The following is a 19,295-nucleotide window of genomic DNA, read 5'->3' on the forward strand; positions in this document are numbered from 1 at the left end:
GGAGGTCAACTACCCCCCGCCCCTAGCACCACAACCAAGAGTCCCCATGGAGGTTGGCTCTGAGCTGTGGGTCCCTGTGGGATGCAGGTTCCCACGGATACTTCAGGGGGTGAGCATGGGTCCTCCTGGCTGACGGGAGTCTGGTGGGCACTGGGTGTGTGGGGCTTGTGTAGGTGGGTTGGACAGCACTGGGCCTAGCCAGGGAGCCGGGGACTAGTGTGGCCAAAGTGGGCAGCAATATGTTGCCAGAACAAAACTACAGTGCAACCAGCCCAGCTGGTAGGGAGAAGGAGGCCTGCCTAGCAGGACCATCCACCCCTGTCCTGGCCCCAAGCCCAGACTGCCTGCCTGTACTGTACATTGCCTGGTCCAGGAGGCCTGGGCTTGAGGGTCAAGTGGTGTGTCCCTGGGTTCCAGACTTTGGTGGTCCCTTGGGAGCTGAGCATCCTCTGGACAGAAGGAAGACTCGCGGTCCACTGTTTGCATCGGCCCCTGGGGGTGTGCCCCCACCCCAGCTTCTCAGCCACACGGGGACATGGCCAGGGCTCCTCCCCTGCTCTGTGGCTCCAGCTCTGAACAGCTCACTGGTGACTCTGACAGCTTCCTCCACAAAGCTTGGGTCCTCATCTGTGGGAATGGGGTGTCCCAGGCCCCCTGCAGGCAGGAACCCACTCCCCGCTCTTCTGGTGGGCCCTCCCGGGCTTTCTTACCTACTGGCTTGTGAGACCCGGTTGGCCAAACTTGGTGTCCTATTTTTATTTTGGCCTTTTTCTTAGTGTGTGTTTTCTGTAACTACTGCTGTGTAGATCTTCTATTTGAGTTTTAGGTAGAGAATCTTGCCCACCCAGAGGGCACCCACCCGAGAGAGTCTCCACTTCGGCCCCCCCGGGCTGGTCCTGCCTGTGCTCCGCTTGGTGTGAATGTTGAGTGTGATGGATCCACACGGCTACTTGACCCTGCATCTCCTTCCTTCTTGTTGCTGAGGCCGGTTCTGTTCTCTCTTTCTCCACCTGAGCTGCACTTGAAGCCAAGATGAAGGATGAGAAGTGGTTGCTATGAAGGACCCTCCTGCAGCGAACCCGCTATGAGGAGGCTGCGCTGACCCAGCCTGTCATTTCCTTCTCTAAGCTCATTCCAGAGGTCGGCCAGGGGCAGCCCATACCTGCCTGCTCTTGTGGCCCGTGAATCAAGAATAGATTTTACATTTCCAAATGGTTGAACAAATAAAAAAACAACACTTCATGACACTGAGAAGGTTCCATGTCCATAAGTAAAGTTTTATGGGGGTGCAGTTATGCCCATCTCTTCACAGGCCACCTGCAGAAGGCTGCTGTGGTGTAGCCATGACAGAGTTGCATTCTTGAGGCAAAGATCAGTTGGCAAAGCTGAAAATACTGACTCTTGGCTCTTTAGGGAAACAGTTTCCAGTCCCTGGTTTGAGGGCTGTGTGGCAGAACCCCAGGATCTTGGTCAGCTTGTTCCTCACTCAGGGCCTGCTGTGGCCTTCGCTAGTATGTCTGCAAAGTCTGCGTGCTATGGTGCCTCTCATGGGGGCATTGAGCTCTGTCGTGCTAGATTTCAGGGTATCTGCCTCATGGTCACCTGTCTCACCAACAGAGACCCTGTGGCCAGATTCAAACTAGCAGAACAGTTAGTCTTTGGCAGCAGGGGTACATTCGAGCTGAGCTGCCACCCGCCCTGAGGTGGTCCCATGACACCCAATGTCTGGGTCAAGGTTGGGGCAGGGCTGGTGTCCTGAACTGCCCTGCGATGTGGATTGTAATAGCCAGTGGGGAGAGGAGGTTGCTATTACTCCCCATATCGCAGGGAGTGCCTCACTCCCGTGCGATGTGGATCGTAATAGCCAATTACTCCCCCCTGCAATGTGTGTCCATTATTAGCAGTCTCTTTTATTCAGGATATTAGGAACAATTTCACAGGTTGTGTGTACACAGCCTGCGACAGGAGAACGAATACCATACTCTGCACCTTCGTGTATTAGCAACCATATCACACAATGGGTGTACACTTTTTGGGAGATTTGGGGTAATGTCGTCCTGTGTTTCCCTGAATATTCGGAGACATATCACAGGGGGGTTGTACACCCCCTACTGTCTTGGCAGGAACATCATACTTTACCTACTGGAAATTAGGAGCAATATCACAGACTGGGTGTCAAGCCACTGTCATACTGGAAGTAATATCATGCTCTCCCCCACAAGTTATGAGGAAAAATATCACAGGGGGGTGTGTACCTTCTCCAGTAGTGGGAGTAGTATCATCATCTCTTCCTTTAGATGACAGGAACAATGTCACAGGGTGGGTGTACACCCCGTGTGTTTTTGGAAGCAATGCCATTCTCTATTCTTCTAGGTTTTACGATTCATATCACAGGCAGGATGTACACCACTTGTTATATTGGATGGAATCTCATCTTCTTTCAACCTGTATCTTTAGGACAATATCCCATGGGGGCTGTCCATCCCTTCAATATTGGTAGTAATACCATCTTCTCCTTTCCTGGACATAAGAAATAATATCACAGGAGGGGTGTACACCCCTTGCAATGTTGGTAGTAATATCACCTCTCCCCTGTGGTTATTAAGGACAAAATCCCAGGGTGGCTGTACGGTTCCTACTTTATTGGGAGTAATATCATCAATTTACCCCCTGGATAAGAGGAACCATATCTCTGAAGAGGTGTCCACCCCCTTCGATATTGTCAGCCATGTCATCTTCTTCCTGCCTGGATATTAGGAACGATACCCTGGGGTTGGGGGCGGTGTACACCCACTGAGATATCGAAAGTAAAAACATCCTCTTTCCCGCTGGATATTAGGAACTCTATCACAACTGTGTGTGCACCTTCTGGGATATTGGGAGTACTATCAGCCACCACCCCTCTGCATATTAAGAGCAATATACAGGGGACAGGATAGTTACACCCCCTGAGATATTGAGAGCAATATTCTTCTCTTTCCCCTGTACATTAGGAACCACATCACAGGGGTCTGTACACCTTCAGTAATAATTGGGATTCATGTTTTCCTCTCCCCCACTGAATGTCAAAAACGATATCACAGAAGGGTGTACACCCCCTGCGATATGGCCATTAATATCATCATCTCTACCTTTGGATACTAGGAACAACATCACAGAGGGTGTGAACACTGTCCCTCGATATTGGGCATAATGTTATCCTCTCTTTCCCTGGATATTAGGAACGATATCCCTGGTGGTTGGAGGTGGAGTACATTAAGAACAATATCACTGGGTGGGTGTACACCCCCTGCGATATTGGGTGTAGTATCATCCTTCTTCCCTAGGATATTAAGAACAGTATCACAGGAGGGGTGTACAGCCACAGCCCCTGCGTTATTGGGATCAATAGCATCTTCTCCCCCTCTCGATTTAAGGAACAATATCCCACGCTGGGTGTACATCCCCTGCAATATTGGGCGTAATGTCATCGTTTCCCAACATGGATATTGTGCATAGTGTCACAGGGGGGTGAACGCCTTCTTGGATATTGGGAGCAATATCATACTCTCCCCTCAGAATTATAGGGAAAATATCGAAGGGGTTTTACAACTCGAGCAGTATGGGCAGTAATATCATCCTCTCCCCATCCAGATGTTAGGAACTATATCACAAGTGGCTGTATACTTCTTACGATATTGGGAGTCATATCATCCTCTCCCATCATGGATATTAAGAGCAATATTACAAAGTAGGTGTACACCACCTACGATATTGAGAGAAATATTATGCTGCACCCTTCGGGACATTAGGAACAATATCGCAGGAGGTGTGTACAACCCCTGCGATATTGGGAGTCATATCATCCTCTCCCCCTGAATATAAGAAACAATATCACAGGAGGATGTACACCCCCTGTGATATTGGGAGCCATATCATTTTCTCTCCCTCTGGATATTCAGAACAGTATCGCAGGGGGTGTGTGTACAATTATCACAAGGGGGTGTACACCCCCCGCAATATTTGGAGTAATGTCTTCCTCTCCCTCGCTGGCTATGAGGAACAATGTCACAGAAGGGGTGTACACCCCCTGCTCTATTGGGGGTGATATCCTCTCCATCCCTGGATATTAGGAACAATATCACTAGGCAGTGTACATCTCCTGCAATATTGAGACTAATCCTCTCGCCCCCTGGATATTAGGAATCATATCACAGGGTGGTGTACACCCACTTCGAAATCGGAAGAAATATCATCCTCTCCACCTTTGGATGTTAGGGACAATATCATGGGGGAGGTCTACACTCCCTGCGATATTGAGAGTCATATCATCCTCTCCCACCCAGGATATAAGAAACAAGACAAACACGGGGATATACACCCACTGTGATAGTTTCAATGATGTTATCCTCTACCCCCTGGCTATTAGGAATAACATCATAGAGGGGTGTACACTTTCTTCAATGTTGGAAGTAATATCATCCTCTCCCCACCGGATATCAGGAACAAGTCTATTAATTATTAATATTAATAAATATAATAACAATTAATAATAATCATAGATATTAATAATCATAATAAAGATAGTAAAAATTAATACTGGTTAAAAATGTTAATGATTAGTATTAATAATTAATAGTAATATCACTATTAATAATAAAATAATGATATCAGTAATTAACGTTGCTTAAGTCAATACTGAGATGTTAGTAATAAAATAATGATTAATATTAAGAACTAATAATATTGTTAAATGACATTAATATTAATAATTAATTTTAAGCATGCATAATCTTATGTGTAAAATAATTATCCATAATTAATAATGGTATCTTATTAATTAATAATGTCATTGATAATTATTAAAATCGATCATTGATGTTTAATAATTAATCATATTATTACTCCTAATACCGCAAGGGGTGTACACCTAGCTGTGATGTCATTCCTAATATCCAGGGACAGAGAGCATGATATTAGTTTTAATATCGTAGTAGGTGTACACTCACACTGTGACACTGATCCTAGTATCTAGGGGGATAGAGTATGACATGACTCCCAACATAGCAACGAATGGACAGCCACCTGGTAATATTGCTCCTAATAGTCACGGAAGAATCGTATGATATCACTCCCAATATCGCAGGGAGTGTACAGCTCTTCTGTGATATTGTTCCTAGTACCCAGAGGGGGCGAGGATGATAATATTTCCAGTATCACAGGCTGTGCTCACCCGCCCTGTGATATTGTTATTAATATCCTGGAAGGAAGAGGATGATATGACTCTCCATAGAGCAGGAGGCAAACACCCAGCCTGGGATACTGTTCCTAATATCCATGGAGGGAAGAGGCTGATATTACTCCCAATACGGCAGGGGGTGAATATCCACCCTGTGATATTCTTCTTAATATCTCAAGGCCGAGAGGTTCATATTACTCCCAGTGTCACAGACACTGTACAACCCCGTGTGATACTCTTCCTTATATCCGGAACGGGAGAAGATGGTATCAATACCCATACCGCAGGAGGTGAACACCCACTCTGTGATATCTTTCCTAATTTGCAGGGGGAGAGAGGATAATTTCATTCCCAATATTGCAAAAGATGTACACGCTTACCTCGTGATCTTGTCCTTAATATTCCAAGGCACAAAAGATGATGTTACTCTCAATATCTCAGAAAGTGTACACCGCCCAGTGACGTTGTTCCCATGACCCAGGAGGGAAGAGGATGACACCACTTTCAATATCGCCGGGGGTGTACATACCACCGGTGATGCTGTTCCTAATTTCCACCTGGGAGAGGATGATATTACTCAGAATATCGCAGGGGTTATAAACACTCCTTTGATATTGATCCTAATATCCAGGAGGGGAGAGGATGATATTTCTCCGTATACTGGAGAGGGTGTACAACTGTCTTTGATTGTGTTCGTAATGTCTAGAAGGTGAGATGATATTACTCACAAAATCGTAAACAAGCTGTGTGTCCATCGTGGATCCTATATCCAGGCAGAGATATTAAACTTCAAGTTGCGGGGAGTGTCTACTCCGGCTGGCATATTGTTTCCTATACCCAGGGAAGAGAGGATGATTTCGCGACTAATATCGAGGAAGTCAACAGGCTCCGAGTGAAATGGTTCCTAATATCCACTTTGGGAGAGGATGACACTACTTTCAATACGAAAGGGGTTGTCCAACTCGATTGAGATATTTTTCCAACAATCCAGAAGAAGAGAGAATGATAATACTCCCAATAGTACTGGGTGTGTCCTGCGCCAGTTGATATTGATCTCAAAAGCTAAAGGGAGAGAAGATAATAACATTCATGGTACTCCAGAGGATATAGAAAAAACAGTGATATTGTCAGGGGGATGAGCCCCCCCCGCGAGGTGGGGACCAATAGCCACCCCCTCTCCCCCCTTGGCTATTGGGAGCCACCTCGCAGGGGGGTGAGCCACCCCCCGCGAGGTGGGGACCAGTAGCCACCCCCTCTCCCCCCCTTGGCTATTGGGAGCCACCTCGCAGGGGGGTGAGCCACCCCCCGCGAGGTGGGGACCAGTAGCCACCCCCTCTCCCCCCCTTGGCTATTGGGAGCCACCTCGCAGGGGGGTGAGCCACCCCCCGCGAGGTGGGGACCAGTAGCCACCCCCTCTCCCCCCCTTGGCTATTGGGAGCCACCTCGCAGGGGGGTGAGCCACCCCCCGCGAGGTGGGGACCAGTAGCCACCCCCTCTCCCCCCCTTGGCTATTGGGAGCCACCTCGCAGGGGGGTGAGCCACCCCCCGCGAGGTGGGGACCAGTAGCCACCCCCTCTCCCCCCCTTGGCTATTGGGAGCCACCTCGCAGGGGGGTGAGCCACCCCCCGCGAGGTGGGGACCAGTAGCCACCCCCTCTCCCCCCCTTGGCTATTGGGAGCCACCTCGCAGGGGGGTGAGCCACCCCCCGCGAGGTGGGGACCAGTAGCCACCCCCTCTCCCCCCCTTGGCTATTGGGAGCCACCTCGCAGGGGGGTGAGCCACCCCCCGCGAGGTGGGGACCAGTAGCCACCCCCTCTCCCCCCCTTGGCTATTGGGAGCCACCTCGCAGGGGGGTGAGCCACCCCCCGCGAGGTGGGGACCAGTAGCCACCCCCTCTCCCCCCCTTGGCTATTGGGAGCCACCTCGCAGGGGGGTGAGCCACCCCCCGCGAGGTGGGGACCAGTAGCCACCCCCTCTCCCCCCCTTGGCTATTGGGAGCCACCTCGCAGGGGGGTGAGCCACCCCCCGCGAGGTGGGGACCAGTAGCCACCCCCTCTCCCCCCCTTGGCTATTGGGAGCCACCTCGCAGGGGGGTGAGCCACCCCCCGCGAGGTGGGGACCAGTAGCCACCCCCTCTCCCCCCCTTGGCTATTGGGAGCCACCTCGCAGGGGGGTGAGCCACCCCCCGCGAGGTGGGGACCAGTAGCCACCCCCTCTCCCCCCCTTGGCTATTGGGAGCCACCTCGCAGGGGGGTGAGCCACCCCCCGCGAGGTGGGGACCAGTAGCCACCCCCTCTCCCCCCCTTGGCTATTGGGAGCCACCTCGCAGGGGGGTGAGCCACCCCCCGCGAGGTGGGGACCAGTAGCCACCCCCTCTCCCCCCCTTGGCTATTGGGAGCCACCTCGCAGGGGGGTGAGCCACCCCCCGCGAGGTGGGGACCAGTAGCCACCCCCTCTCCCCCCCTTGGCTATTGGGAGCCACCTCGCAGGGGGGTGAGCCACCCCCCGCGAGGTGGGGACCAGTAGCCACCCCCTCTCCCCCCCTTGGCTATTGGGAGCCACCTCGCAGGGGGGTGAGCCACCCCCCGCGAGGTGGGGACCAGTAGCCACCCCCTCTCCCCCCCTTGGCTATTGGGAGCCACCTCGCAGGGGGGTGAGCCACCCCCCGCGAGGTGGGGACCAGTAGCCACCCCCTCTCCCCCCCTTGGCTATTGGGAGCCACCTCGCAGGGGGGTGAGCCACCCCCCGCGAGGTGGGGACCAGTAGCCACCCCCTCTCCCCCCCTTGGCTATTGGGAGCCACCTCGCAGGGGGGTGAGCCACCCCCCGCGAGGTGGGGACCAGTAGCCACCCCCTCTCCCCCCCTTGGCTATTGGGAGCCACCTCGCAGGGGGGTGAGCCACCCCCCGCGAGGTGGGGACCAGTAGCCACCCCCTCTCCCCCCCTTGGCTATTGGGAGCCACCTCGCAGGGGGGTGAGCCACCCCCCGCGAGGTGGGGACCAGTAGCCACCCCCTCTCCCCCCCTTGGCTATTGGGAGCCACCTCGCAGGGGGGTGAGCCACCCCCCGCGAGGTGGGGACCAGTAGCCACCCCCTCTCCCCCCCTTGGCTATTGGGAGCCACCTCGCAGGGGGGTGAGCCACCCCCCGCGAGGTGGGGACCAGTAGCCACCCCCTCTCCCCCCCTTGGCTATTGGGAGCCACCTCGCAGGGGGGTGAGCCACCCCCCGCGAGGTGGGGACCAGTAGCCACCCCCTCTCCCCCCCTTGGCTATTGGGAGCCACCTCGCAGGGGGGTGAGCCACCCCCCGCGAGGTGGGGACCAGTAGCCACCCCCTCTCCCCCCCTTGGCTATTGGGAGCCACCTCGCAGGGGGGTGAGCCACCCCCCGCGAGGTGGGGACCAGTAGCCACCCCCTCTCCCCCCCTTGGCTATTGGGAGCCACCTCGCAGGGGGGTGAGCCACCCCCCGCGAGGTGGGGACCAGTAGCCACCCCCTCTCCCCCCCTTGGCTATTGGGAGCCACCTCGCAGGGGGGTGAGCCACCCCCCGCGAGGTGGGGACCAGTAGCCACCCCCTCTCCCCCCCTTGGCTATTGGGAGCCACCTCGCAGGGGGGTGAGCCACCCCCCGCGAGGTGGGGACCAGTAGCCACCCCCTCTCCCCCCCTTGGCTATTGGGAGCCACCTCGCAGGGGGGTGAGCCACCCCCCGCGAGGTGGGGACCAGTAGCCACCCCCTCTCCCCCCCTTGGCTATTGGGAGCCACCTCGCAGGGGGGTGAGCCACCCCCCGCGAGGTGGGGACCAGTAGCCACCCCCTCTCCCCCCCTTGGCTATTGGGAGCCACCTCGCAGGGGGGTGAGCCACCCCCCGCGAGGTGGGGACCAGTAGCCACCCCCTCTCCCCCCCTTGGCTATTGGGAGCCACCTCGCAGGGGGGTGAGCCACCCCCCGCGAGGTGGGGACCAGTAGCCACCCCCTCTCCCCCCCTTGGCTATTGGGAGCCACCTCGCAGGGGGGTGAGCCACCCCCCGCGAGGTGGGGACCAGTAGCCACCCCCTCTCCCCCCCTTGGCTATTGGGAGCCACCTCGCAGGGGGGTGAGCCACCCCCCGCGAGGTGGGGACCAGTAGCCACCCCCTCTCCCCCCCTTGGCTATTGGGAGCCACCTCGCAGGGGGGTGAGCCACCCCCCGCGAGGTGGGGACCAGTAGCCACCCCCTCTCCCCCCCTTGGCTATTGGGAGCCACCTCGCAGGGGGGTGAGCCACCCCCCGCGAGGTGGGGACCAGTAGCCACCCCCTCTCCCCCCCTTGGCTATTGGGAGCCACCTCGCAGGGGGGTGAGCCACCCCCCGCGAGGTGGGGACCAGTAGCCACCCCCTCTCCCCCCCTTGGCTATTGGGAGCCACCTCGCAGGGGGGTGAGCCACCCCCCGCGAGGTGGGGACCAGTAGCCACCCCCTCTCCCCCCCTTGGCTATTGGGAGCCACCTCGCAGGGGGGTGAGCCACCCCCCGCGAGGTGGGGACCAGTAGCCACCCCCTCTCCCCCCCTTGGCTATTGGGAGCCACCTCGCAGGGGGGTGAGCCACCCCCCGCGAGGTGGGGACCAGTAGCCACCCCCTCTCCCCCCCTTGGCTATTGGGAGCCACCTCGCAGGGGGGTGAGCCACCCCCCGCGAGGTGGGGACCAGTAGCCACCCCCTCTCCCCCCCTTGGCTATTGGGAGCCACCTCGCAGGGGGGTGAGCCACCCCCCGCGAGGTGGGGACCAATAGCCACCCCCTCTCCCCCCCTTGGCTATTGGGAGCCACCTCGCAGGGGGGTGAGCCACCCCCCGCGAGGTGGGGACCAATAGCCACCCCCTCTCCCCCCCTTGGCTATTGGGAGCCACCTCGCAGGGGGGTGAGCCACCCCCCGCGAGGTGGGGACCAATAGCCACCCCCTCTCCCCCCTTGGCTATTGGGAGCCACCTCGCAGGGGGGTGAGCCACCCCCCGCGAGGTGGGGACCAATAGCCACCCCCTCTCCCCCCCTTGGCTATTGGGAGCCACCTCGCAGGGGGGTGAGCCACCCCCCGCGAGGTGGGGACCAATAGCCACCCCCTCTCCCCCCCTTGGCTATTGGGAGCCACCTCGCAGGGGGGTGAGCCACCCCCCGCGAGGTGGGGACCAATAGCCACCCCCTCTCCCCCCCTTGGCTATTGGGAGCCACCTCGCAGGGGGGTGAGCCACCCCCCGCGAGGTGGGGACCAATAGCCACCCCCTCTCCCCCCCTTGGCTATTGGGAGCCACCTCGCAGGGGGGTGAGCCACCCCCCGCGAGGTGGGGACCAATAGCCACCCCCTCTCCCCCCCTTGGCTATTGGGAGCCACCTCGCAGGGGGGTGAGCCACCCCCCGCGAGGTGGGGACCAATAGCCACCCCCTCTCCCCCCCTTGGCTATTGGGAGCCACCTCGCAGGGGGGTGAGCCACCCCCCGCGAGGTGGGGACCAATAGCCACCCCCTCTCCCCCCCTTGGCTATTGGGAGCCACCTCGCAGGGGGGTGAGCCACCCCCCGCGAGGTGGGGACCAATAGCCACCCCCTCTCCCCCCCTTGGCTATTGGGAGCCACCTCGCAGGGGGGTGAGCCACCCCCCGCGAGGTGGGGACCAATAGCCACCCCCTCTCCCCCCCTTGGCTATTGGGAGCCACCTCGCAGGGGGGTGAGCCACCCCCCGCGAGGTGGGGACCAATAGCCACCCCCTCTCCCCCCCTTGGCTATTGGGAGCCACCTCGCAGGGGGGTGAGCCACCCCCCGCGAGGTGGGGACCAATAGCCACCCCCTCTCCCCCCCTTGGCTATTGGGAGCCACCTCGCAGGGGGGTGAGCCACCCCCCGCGAGGTGGGGACCAATAGCCACCCCCTCTCCCCCCCTTGGCTATTGGGAGCCACCTCGCAGGGGGGTGAGCCACCCCCCGCGAGGTGGGGACCAATAGCCACCCCCTCTCCCCCCCTTGGCTATTGGGAGCCACCTCGCAGGGGGGTGAGCCACCCCCCGCGAGGTGGGGACCAATAGCCACCCCCTCTCCCCCCCTTGGCTATTGGGAGCCACCTCGCAGGGGGGTGAGCCACCCCCCGCGAGGTGGGGACCAATAGCCACCCCCTCTCCCCCCCTTGGCTATTGGGAGCCACCTCGCAGGGGGGTGAGCCACCCCCCGCGAGGTGGGGACCAATAGCCACCCCCTCTCCCCCCCTTGGCTATTGGGAGCCACCTCGCAGGGGGGTGAGCCACCCCCCGCGAGGTGGGGACCAATAGCCACCCCCTCTCCCCCCCTTGGCTATTGGGAGCCACCTCGCAGGGGGGTGAGCCACCCCCCGCGAGGTGGGGACCAATAGCCACCCCCTCTCCCCCCCTTGGCTATTGGGAGCCACCTCGCAGGGGGGTGAGCCACCCCCCGCGAGGTGGGGACCAATAGCCACCCCCTCTCCCCCCCTTGGCTATTGGGAGCCACCTCGCAGGGGGGTGAGCCACCCCCCGCGAGGTGGGGACCAATAGCCACCCCCTCTCCCCCCTTGGCTATTGGGAGCCACCTCGCAGGGGGGTGAGCCACCCCCCGCGAGGTGGGGACCAATAGCCACCCCCTCTCCCCCCCTTGGCTATTGGGAGCCACCTCGCAGGGGGGTGAGCCACCCCCCGCGAGGTGGGGACCAATAGCCACCCCCTCTCCCCCCCTTGGCTATTGGGAGCCACCTCGCAGGGGGGTGAGCCACCCCCCGCGAGGTGGGGACCAATAGCCACCCCCTCTCCCCCCCTTGGCTATTGGGAGCCACCTCGCAGGGGGGTGAGCCACCCCCCGCGAGGTGGGGACCAATAGCCACCCCCTCTCCCCCCCTTGGCTATTGGGAGCCACCTCGCAGGGGGGTGAGCCACCCCCCGCGAGGTGGGGACCAATAGCCACCCCCTCTCCCCCCCTTGGCTATTGGGAGCCACCTCGCAGGGGGGTGAGCCACCCCCCGCGAGGTGGGGACCAATAGCCACCCCCTCTCCCCCCCTTGGCTATTGGGAGCCACCTCGCAGGGGGGTGAGCCACCCCCCGCGAGGTGGGGACCAATAGCCACCCCCTCTCCCCCCCTTGGCTATTGGGAGCCACCTCGCAGGGGGGTGAGCCACCCCCCGCGAGGTGGGGACCAATAGCCACCCCCTCTCCCCCCCTTGGCTATTGGGAGCCACCTCGCAGGGGGGTGAGCCACCCCCCGCGAGGTGGGGACCAATAGCCACCCCCTCTCCCCCCCTTGGCTATTGGGAGCCACCTCGCAGGGGGGTGAGCCACCCCCCGCGAGGTGGGGACCAATAGCCACCCCCTCTCCCCCCCTTGGCTATTGGGAGCCACCTCGCAGGGGGGTGAGCCACCCCCCGCGAGGTGGGGACCAATAGCCACCCCCTCTCCCCCCCTTGGCTATTGGGAGCCACCTCGCAGGGGGGTGAGCCACCCCCCGCGAGGTGGGGACCAATAGCCACCCCCTCTCCCCCCCTTGGCTATTGGGAGCCACCTCGCAGGGGGGTGAGCCACCCCCCGCGAGGTGGGGACCAATAGCCACCCCCTCTCCCCCCCTTGGCTATTGGGAGCCACCTCGCAGGGGGGTGAGCCACCCCCCGCGAGGTGGGGACCAATAGCCACCCCCTCTCCCCCCCTTGGCTATTGGGAGCCACCTCGCAGGGGGGTGAGCCACCCCCCGCGAGGTGGGGACCAATAGCCACCCCCTCTCCCCCCCTTGGCTATTGGGAGCCACCTCGCAGGGGGGTGAGCCACCCCCCGCGAGGTGGGGACCAATAGCCACCCCCTCTCCCCCCTTGGCTATTGGGAGCCACCTCGCAGGGGGGTGAGCCACCCCCCGCGAGGTGGGGACCAATAGCCACCCCCTCTCCCCCCCTTGGCTATTGGGAGCCACCTCGCAGGGGGGTGAGCCACCCCCCGCGAGGTGGGGACCAATAGCCACCCCCTCTCCCCCCCTTGGCTATTGGGAGCCACCTCGCAGGGGGGTGAGCCACCCCCCGCGAGGTGGGGACCAATAGCCACCCCCTCTCCCCCCCTTGGCTATTGGGAGCCACCTCGCAGGGGGGTGAGCCACCCCCGGCGAGGTGGGGACCAATAGCCACCCCCTCTCCCCCCCTTGGCTATTGGGAGCCACCTCGCAGGGGGGTGAGCCACCCCCGGCGAGGTGGGGACCAATAGCCACCCCCTCTCCCCCCCTTGGCTATTGGGAGCCACCTCGCAGGGGGGTGAGCCACCCCCGGCGAGGTGGGGACCAATAGCCACCCCCTCTCCCCCCCTTGGCTATTGGGAGCCACCTCGCAGGGGGGTGAGCCACCCCCGGCGAGGTGGGGACCAATAGCCACCCCCTCTCCCCCCTTGGCTATTGGGAGCCACCTCGCAGGGGGGTGAGCCACCCCCGGCGAGGTGGGGACCAATAGCCACCCCCTCTCCCCCCCTTGGCTATTGGGAGCCACCTCGCAGGGGGGTGAGCCACCCCCGGCGAGGTGGGGACCAATAGCCACCCCCTCTCCCCCCTTGGCTATTGGGAGCCACCTCGCAGGGGGGTGAGCCACCCCCGGCGAGGTGGGGACCAATAGCCACCCCCTCTCCCCCCCTTGGCTATTGGGAGCCACCTCGCAGGGGGGTGAGCCACCCCCGGCGAGGTGGGGACCAATAGCCACCCCCTCTCCCCCCCTTGGCTATTGGGAGCCACCTCGCAGGGGGGTGAGCCACCCCCGGCGAGGTGGGGACCAATAGCCACCCCCTCTCCCCCCCTTGGCTATTGGGAGCCACCTCGCAGGGGGGTGAGCCACCCCCGGCGAGGTGGGGACCAATAGCCACCCCCTCTCCCCCCCTTGGCTATTGGGAGCCACCTCGCAGGGGGGTGAGCCACCCCCGGCGAGGTGGGGACCAATAGCCACCCCCTCTCCCCCCCTTGGCTATTGGGAGCCACCTCGCAGGGGGGTGAGCCACCCCCGGCGAGGTGGGGACCAATAGCCACCCCCTCTCCCCCCCTTGGCTATTGGGAGCCACCTCGCAGGGGGGTGAGCCACCCCCGGCGAGGTGGGGACCAATAGCCACCCCCTCTCCCCCCCTTGGCTATTGGGAGCCACCTCGCAGGGGGGTGAGCCACCCCCGGCGAGGTGGGGACCAATAGCCACCCCCTCTCCCCCCCTTGGCTATTGGGAGCCACCTCGCAGGGGGGTGAGCCACCCCCGGCGAGGTGGGGACCAATAGCCACCCCCTCTCCCCCCCTTGGCTATTGGGAGCCACCTCGCAGGGGGGTGAGCCACCCCCGGCGAGGTGGGGACCAATAGCCACCCCCTCTCCCCCCCTTGGCTATTGGGAGCCACCTCGCAGGGGGGTGAGCCACCCCCGGCGAGGTGGGGACCAATAGCCACCCCCTCTCCCCCCCTTGGCTATTGGGAGCCACCTCGCAGGGGGGTGAGCCACCCCCGGCGAGGTGGGGACCAATAGCCACCCCCTCTCCCCCCTTGGCTATTGGGAGCCACCTCGCAGGGGGGTGAGCCACCCCCGGCGAGGTGGGGACCAATAGCCACCCCCTCTCCCCCCTTGGCTATTGGGAGCCACCTCGCAGGGGGGTGAGCCACCCCCGGCGAGGTGGGGACCAATAGCCACCCCCTCTCCCCCCCTTGGCTATTGGGAGCCACCTCGCAGGGGGGTGAGCCACCCCCGGCGAGGTGGGGACCAATAGCCACCCCCTCTCCCCCCCTTGGCTATTGGGAGCCACCTCGCAGGGGGGTGAGCCACCCCCGGCGAGGTGGGGACCAATAGCCACCCCCTCTCCCCCCTTGGCTATTGGGAGCCACCTCGCAGGGGGGTGAGCCACCCCCGGCGAGGTGGGGACCAATAGCCACCCCCTCTCCCCCCCTTGGCTATTGGGAGCCACCTCGCAGGGGGGTGAGCCACCCCCGGCGAGGTGGGGACCAATAGCCACCCCCTCTCCCCCCCTTGGCTATTGGGAGCCACCTCGCAGGGGGGTGAGCCACCCCCGGCGAGGTGGGGACCAATAGCCACCCCCTCTCCCCCCTTGGCTATTGGGAGCCACCTCGCAGGGGGGTGAGCCACCCCCGGCGAGGTGGGGACCAATAGCCACCCCCTCTCCCCCCCTTGGCTATTGGGAGCCACCTCGCAGGGGGGTGAGCCACCCCCGGCGAGGTGGGGACCAATAGCCACCCCCTCTCCCCCCTTGGCTATTGGGAGCCACCTCGCAGGGGGGTGAGCCACCCCCGGCGAGGTGGGGACCAATAGCCACCCCCTCTCCCCCCCTTGGCTATTGGGAGCCACCTCGCAGGGGGGTGAGCCACCCCCGGCGAGGTGGGGACCAATAGCCACCCCCTCTCCCCCCCTTGGCTATTGGGAGCCACCTCGCAGGGGGGTGAGCCACCCCCGGCGAGGTGGGGACCAATAGCCACCCCCTCTCCCCCCTTGGCTATTGGGAGCCACCTCGCAGGGGGGTGAGCCACCCCCGGCGAGGTGGGGACCAATAGCCACCCCCTCTCCCCCCCTTGGCTATTGGGAGCCACCTCGCAGGGGGGTGAGCCACCCCCGGCGAGGTGGGGACCAATAGCCACCCCCTCTCCCCCCTTGGCTATTGGGAGCCACCTCGCAGGGGGGTGAGCCACCCCCGGCGAGGTGGGGACCAATAGCCACCCCCTCTCCCCCCTTGGCTATTGGGAGCCACCTCGCAGGGGGGTGAGCCACCCCCGGCGAGGTGGGGACCAATAGCCACCCCCTCTCCCCCCCTTGGCTATTGGGAGCCACCTCGCAGGGGGGTGAGCCACCCCCGGCGAGGTGGGGACCAATAGCCACCCCCTCTCCCCCCCTTGGCTATTGGGAGCCACCTCGCAGGGGGGTGAGCCACCCCCGGCGAGGTGGGGACCAATAGCCACCCCCTCTCCCCCCCTTGGCTATTGGGAGCCACCTCGCAGGGGGGTGAGCCACCCCCGGCGAGGTGGGGACCAATAGCCACCCCCTCTCCCCCCCTTGGCTATTGGGAGCCACCTCGCAGGGGGGTGAGCCACCCCCGGCGAGGTGGGGACCAATAGCCACCCCCTCTCCCCCCCTTGGCTATTGGGAGCCACCTCGCAGGGGGGTGAGCCACCCCCGGCGAGGTGGGGACCAATAGCCACCCCCTCTCCCCCCCTTGGCTATTGGGAGCCACCTCGCAGGGGGGTGAGCCACCCCCGGCGAGGTGGGGACCAATAGCCACCCCCTCTCCCCCCCTTGGCTATTGGGAGCCACCTCGCAGGGGGGTGAGCCACCCCCGGCGAGGTGGGGACCAATAGCCACCCCCTCTCCCCCCCTTGGCTATTGGGAGCCACCTCGCAGGGGGGTGAGCCACCCCCGGCGAGGTGGGGACCAATAGCCACCCCCTCTCCCCCCCTTGGCTATTGGGAGCCACCTCGCAGGGGGGTGAGCCACCCCCGGCGAGGTGGGGACCAATAGCCACCCCCTCTCCCCCCCTTGGCTATTGGGAGCCACCTCGCAGGGGGGTGAGCCACCCCCGGCGAGGTGGGGACCAATAGCCACCCCCTCTCCCCCCCTTGGCTATTGGGAGCCACCTCGCAGGGGGGTGAGCCACCCCCGGCGAGGTGGGGACCAATAGCCACCCCCTCTCCCCCCCTTGGCTATTGGGAGCCACCTCGCAGGGGGGTGAGCCACCCCCGGCGAGGTGGGGACCAATAGCCACCCCCTCTCCCCCCCTTGGCTATTGGGAGCCACCTCGCAGGGGGGTGAGCCACCCCCGGCGAGGTGGGGACCAATAGCCACCCCCTCTCCCCCCCTTGGCTATTGGGAGCCACCTCGCAGGGGGGTGAGCCACCCCCGGCGAGGTGGGGACCAATAGCCACCCCCTCTCCCCCCCTTGGCTATTGGGAGCCACCTCGCAGGGGGGTGAGCCACCCCCGGCGAGGTGGGGACCAATAGCCACCCCCTCTCCCCCCCTTGGCTATTGGGAGCCACCTCGCAGGGGGGTGAGCCACCCCCGGCGAGGTGGGGACCAATAGCCACCCCCTCTCCCCCCCTTGGCTATTGGGAGCCACCTCGCAGGGGGGTGAGCCACCCCCGGCGAGGTGGGGACCAATAGCCACCCCCTCTCCCCCCCTTGGCTATTGGGAGCCACCTCGCAGGGGGGTGAGCCACCCCCGGCGAGGTGGGGACCAATAGCCACCCCCTCTCCCCCCCTTGGCTATTGGGAGCCACCTCGCAGGGGGGTGAGCCACCCCCGGCGAGGTGGGGACCAATAGCCACCCCCTCTCCCCCCTTGGCTATTGGGAGCCACCTCGCAGGGGGGTGAGCCACCCCCGGCGAGGTGGGGACCAATAGCCACCCCCTCTCCCCCCTTGGCTATTGGGAGCCACCTCGCAGGGGGGTGAGCCACCCCCGGCGAGGTGGGGACCAATAGCCACCCCCTCTCCCCCCTTGGCTATTGGGAGCCACCTCGCAGGGGGGTGAGCCACCCCCGGCGAGGTGGGGACCAATAGCCACCCCCTCTCCCCCCTTGGCTATTGGGAGCCACCTCGCAGGGGGGTGAGCCACCCCCGGCGAGGTGGGGACCAATAGCCACCCCCTCTCCCCCCCTTGGCTATTGGGAGCCACCTCGCAGGGGGGTGAGCCACCCCCGGCGAGGTGGGGACCAATAGCCACCCCCTCTCCCCCCCTTGGCTATTGGGAGCCACCTCGCAGGGGGGTGAGCCACCCCCGGCGAGGTGGGGACCAATAGCCACCCCCTCTCCCCCCCTTGGCTATTGGGAGCCACCTCGCAGGGGGGTGAGCCACCCCCGGCGAGGTGGGGACCAATAGCCACCCCCTCTCCCCCCTTGGCTATTGGGAGCCACCTCGCAGGGGGGTGAGCCACCCCCGGCGAGGTGGGGACCAATAGCCACCCCCTCTCCCCCCCTTGGCTATTGGGAGCCACCTCGCAGGGGGGTGAGCCACCCCCGGCGAGGTGGGGACCAATAGCCACCCCCTCTCCCCCCCTTGGCTATTGGGAGCCACCTCGCAGGGGGGTGAGCCACCCCCGGCGAGGTGGGGACCAATAGCCACCCCCTCTCCCCCCCTTGGCTATTGGGAGCCACCTCGCAGGGGGGTGAGCCACCCCCGGCGAGGTGGGGACCAATAGCCACCCCCTCTCCCCCCCTTGGCTATTGGGAGCCACCTCGCAGGGGGGTGAGCCACCCCCGGCGAGGTGGGGACCAATAGCCACCCCCTCTCCCCCCCTTGGCTATTGGGAGCCACCTCGCAGGGGGGTGAGCCACCCCCGGCGAGGTGGGGACCAATAGCCACCCCCTCTCCCCCCCTTGGCTATTGGGAGCCACCTCGCAGGGGGGTGAGCCACCCCCGGCGAGGTGGGGACCAATAGCCACCCCCTCTCCCCCCTTGGCTATTGGGAGCCACCTCGCAGGGGGGTGAGCCACCCCCGGCGAGGTGGGGACCAATAGCCACCCCCTCTCCCCCCCTTGGCTATTGGGAGCCACCTCGCAGGGGGGTGAGCCACCCCCGGCGAGGTGGGGACCAATAGCCACCCCCTCTCCCCCCCTTGGCTATTGGGAGCCACCTCGCAGGGGGGTGAGCCACCCCCGGCGAGGTGGGGACCAATAGCCACCCCCTCTCCCCCCTTGGCTATTGGGAGCCACCTCGCAGGGGGGTGAGCCACCCCCGGCGAGGTGGGGACCAATAGCCACCCCCTCTCCCCCCCTTGGCTATTGGGAGCCACCTCGCAGGGGGGTGAGCCACCCCCGGCGAGGTGGGGACCAATAGCCACCCCCTCTCCCCCCTTGGCTATTGGGAGCCACCTCGCAGGGGGGTGAGCCACCCCCGGCGAGGTGGGGACCAATAGCCACCCCCTCTCCCCCCCTTGGCTATTGGGAGCCACCTCGCAGGGGGGTGAGCCACCCCCGGCGAGGTGGGGACCAATAGCCACCCCCTCTCCCCCCCTTGGCTATTGGGAGCCACCTCGCAGGGGGGTGAGCCACCCCCGGCGAGGTGGGGACCAATAGCCACCCCCTCTCCCCCCCTTGGCTATTGGGAGCCACCTCGCAGGGGGGTGAG

This window comes from Macaca mulatta, chromosome 8, assembly GCF_049350105.2.
Source record: "Macaca mulatta isolate MMU2019108-1 chromosome 8, T2T-MMU8v2.0, whole genome shotgun sequence".
NCBI classification, from domain to species: Eukaryota; Metazoa; Chordata; class Mammalia; order Primates; family Cercopithecidae; genus Macaca; species Macaca mulatta.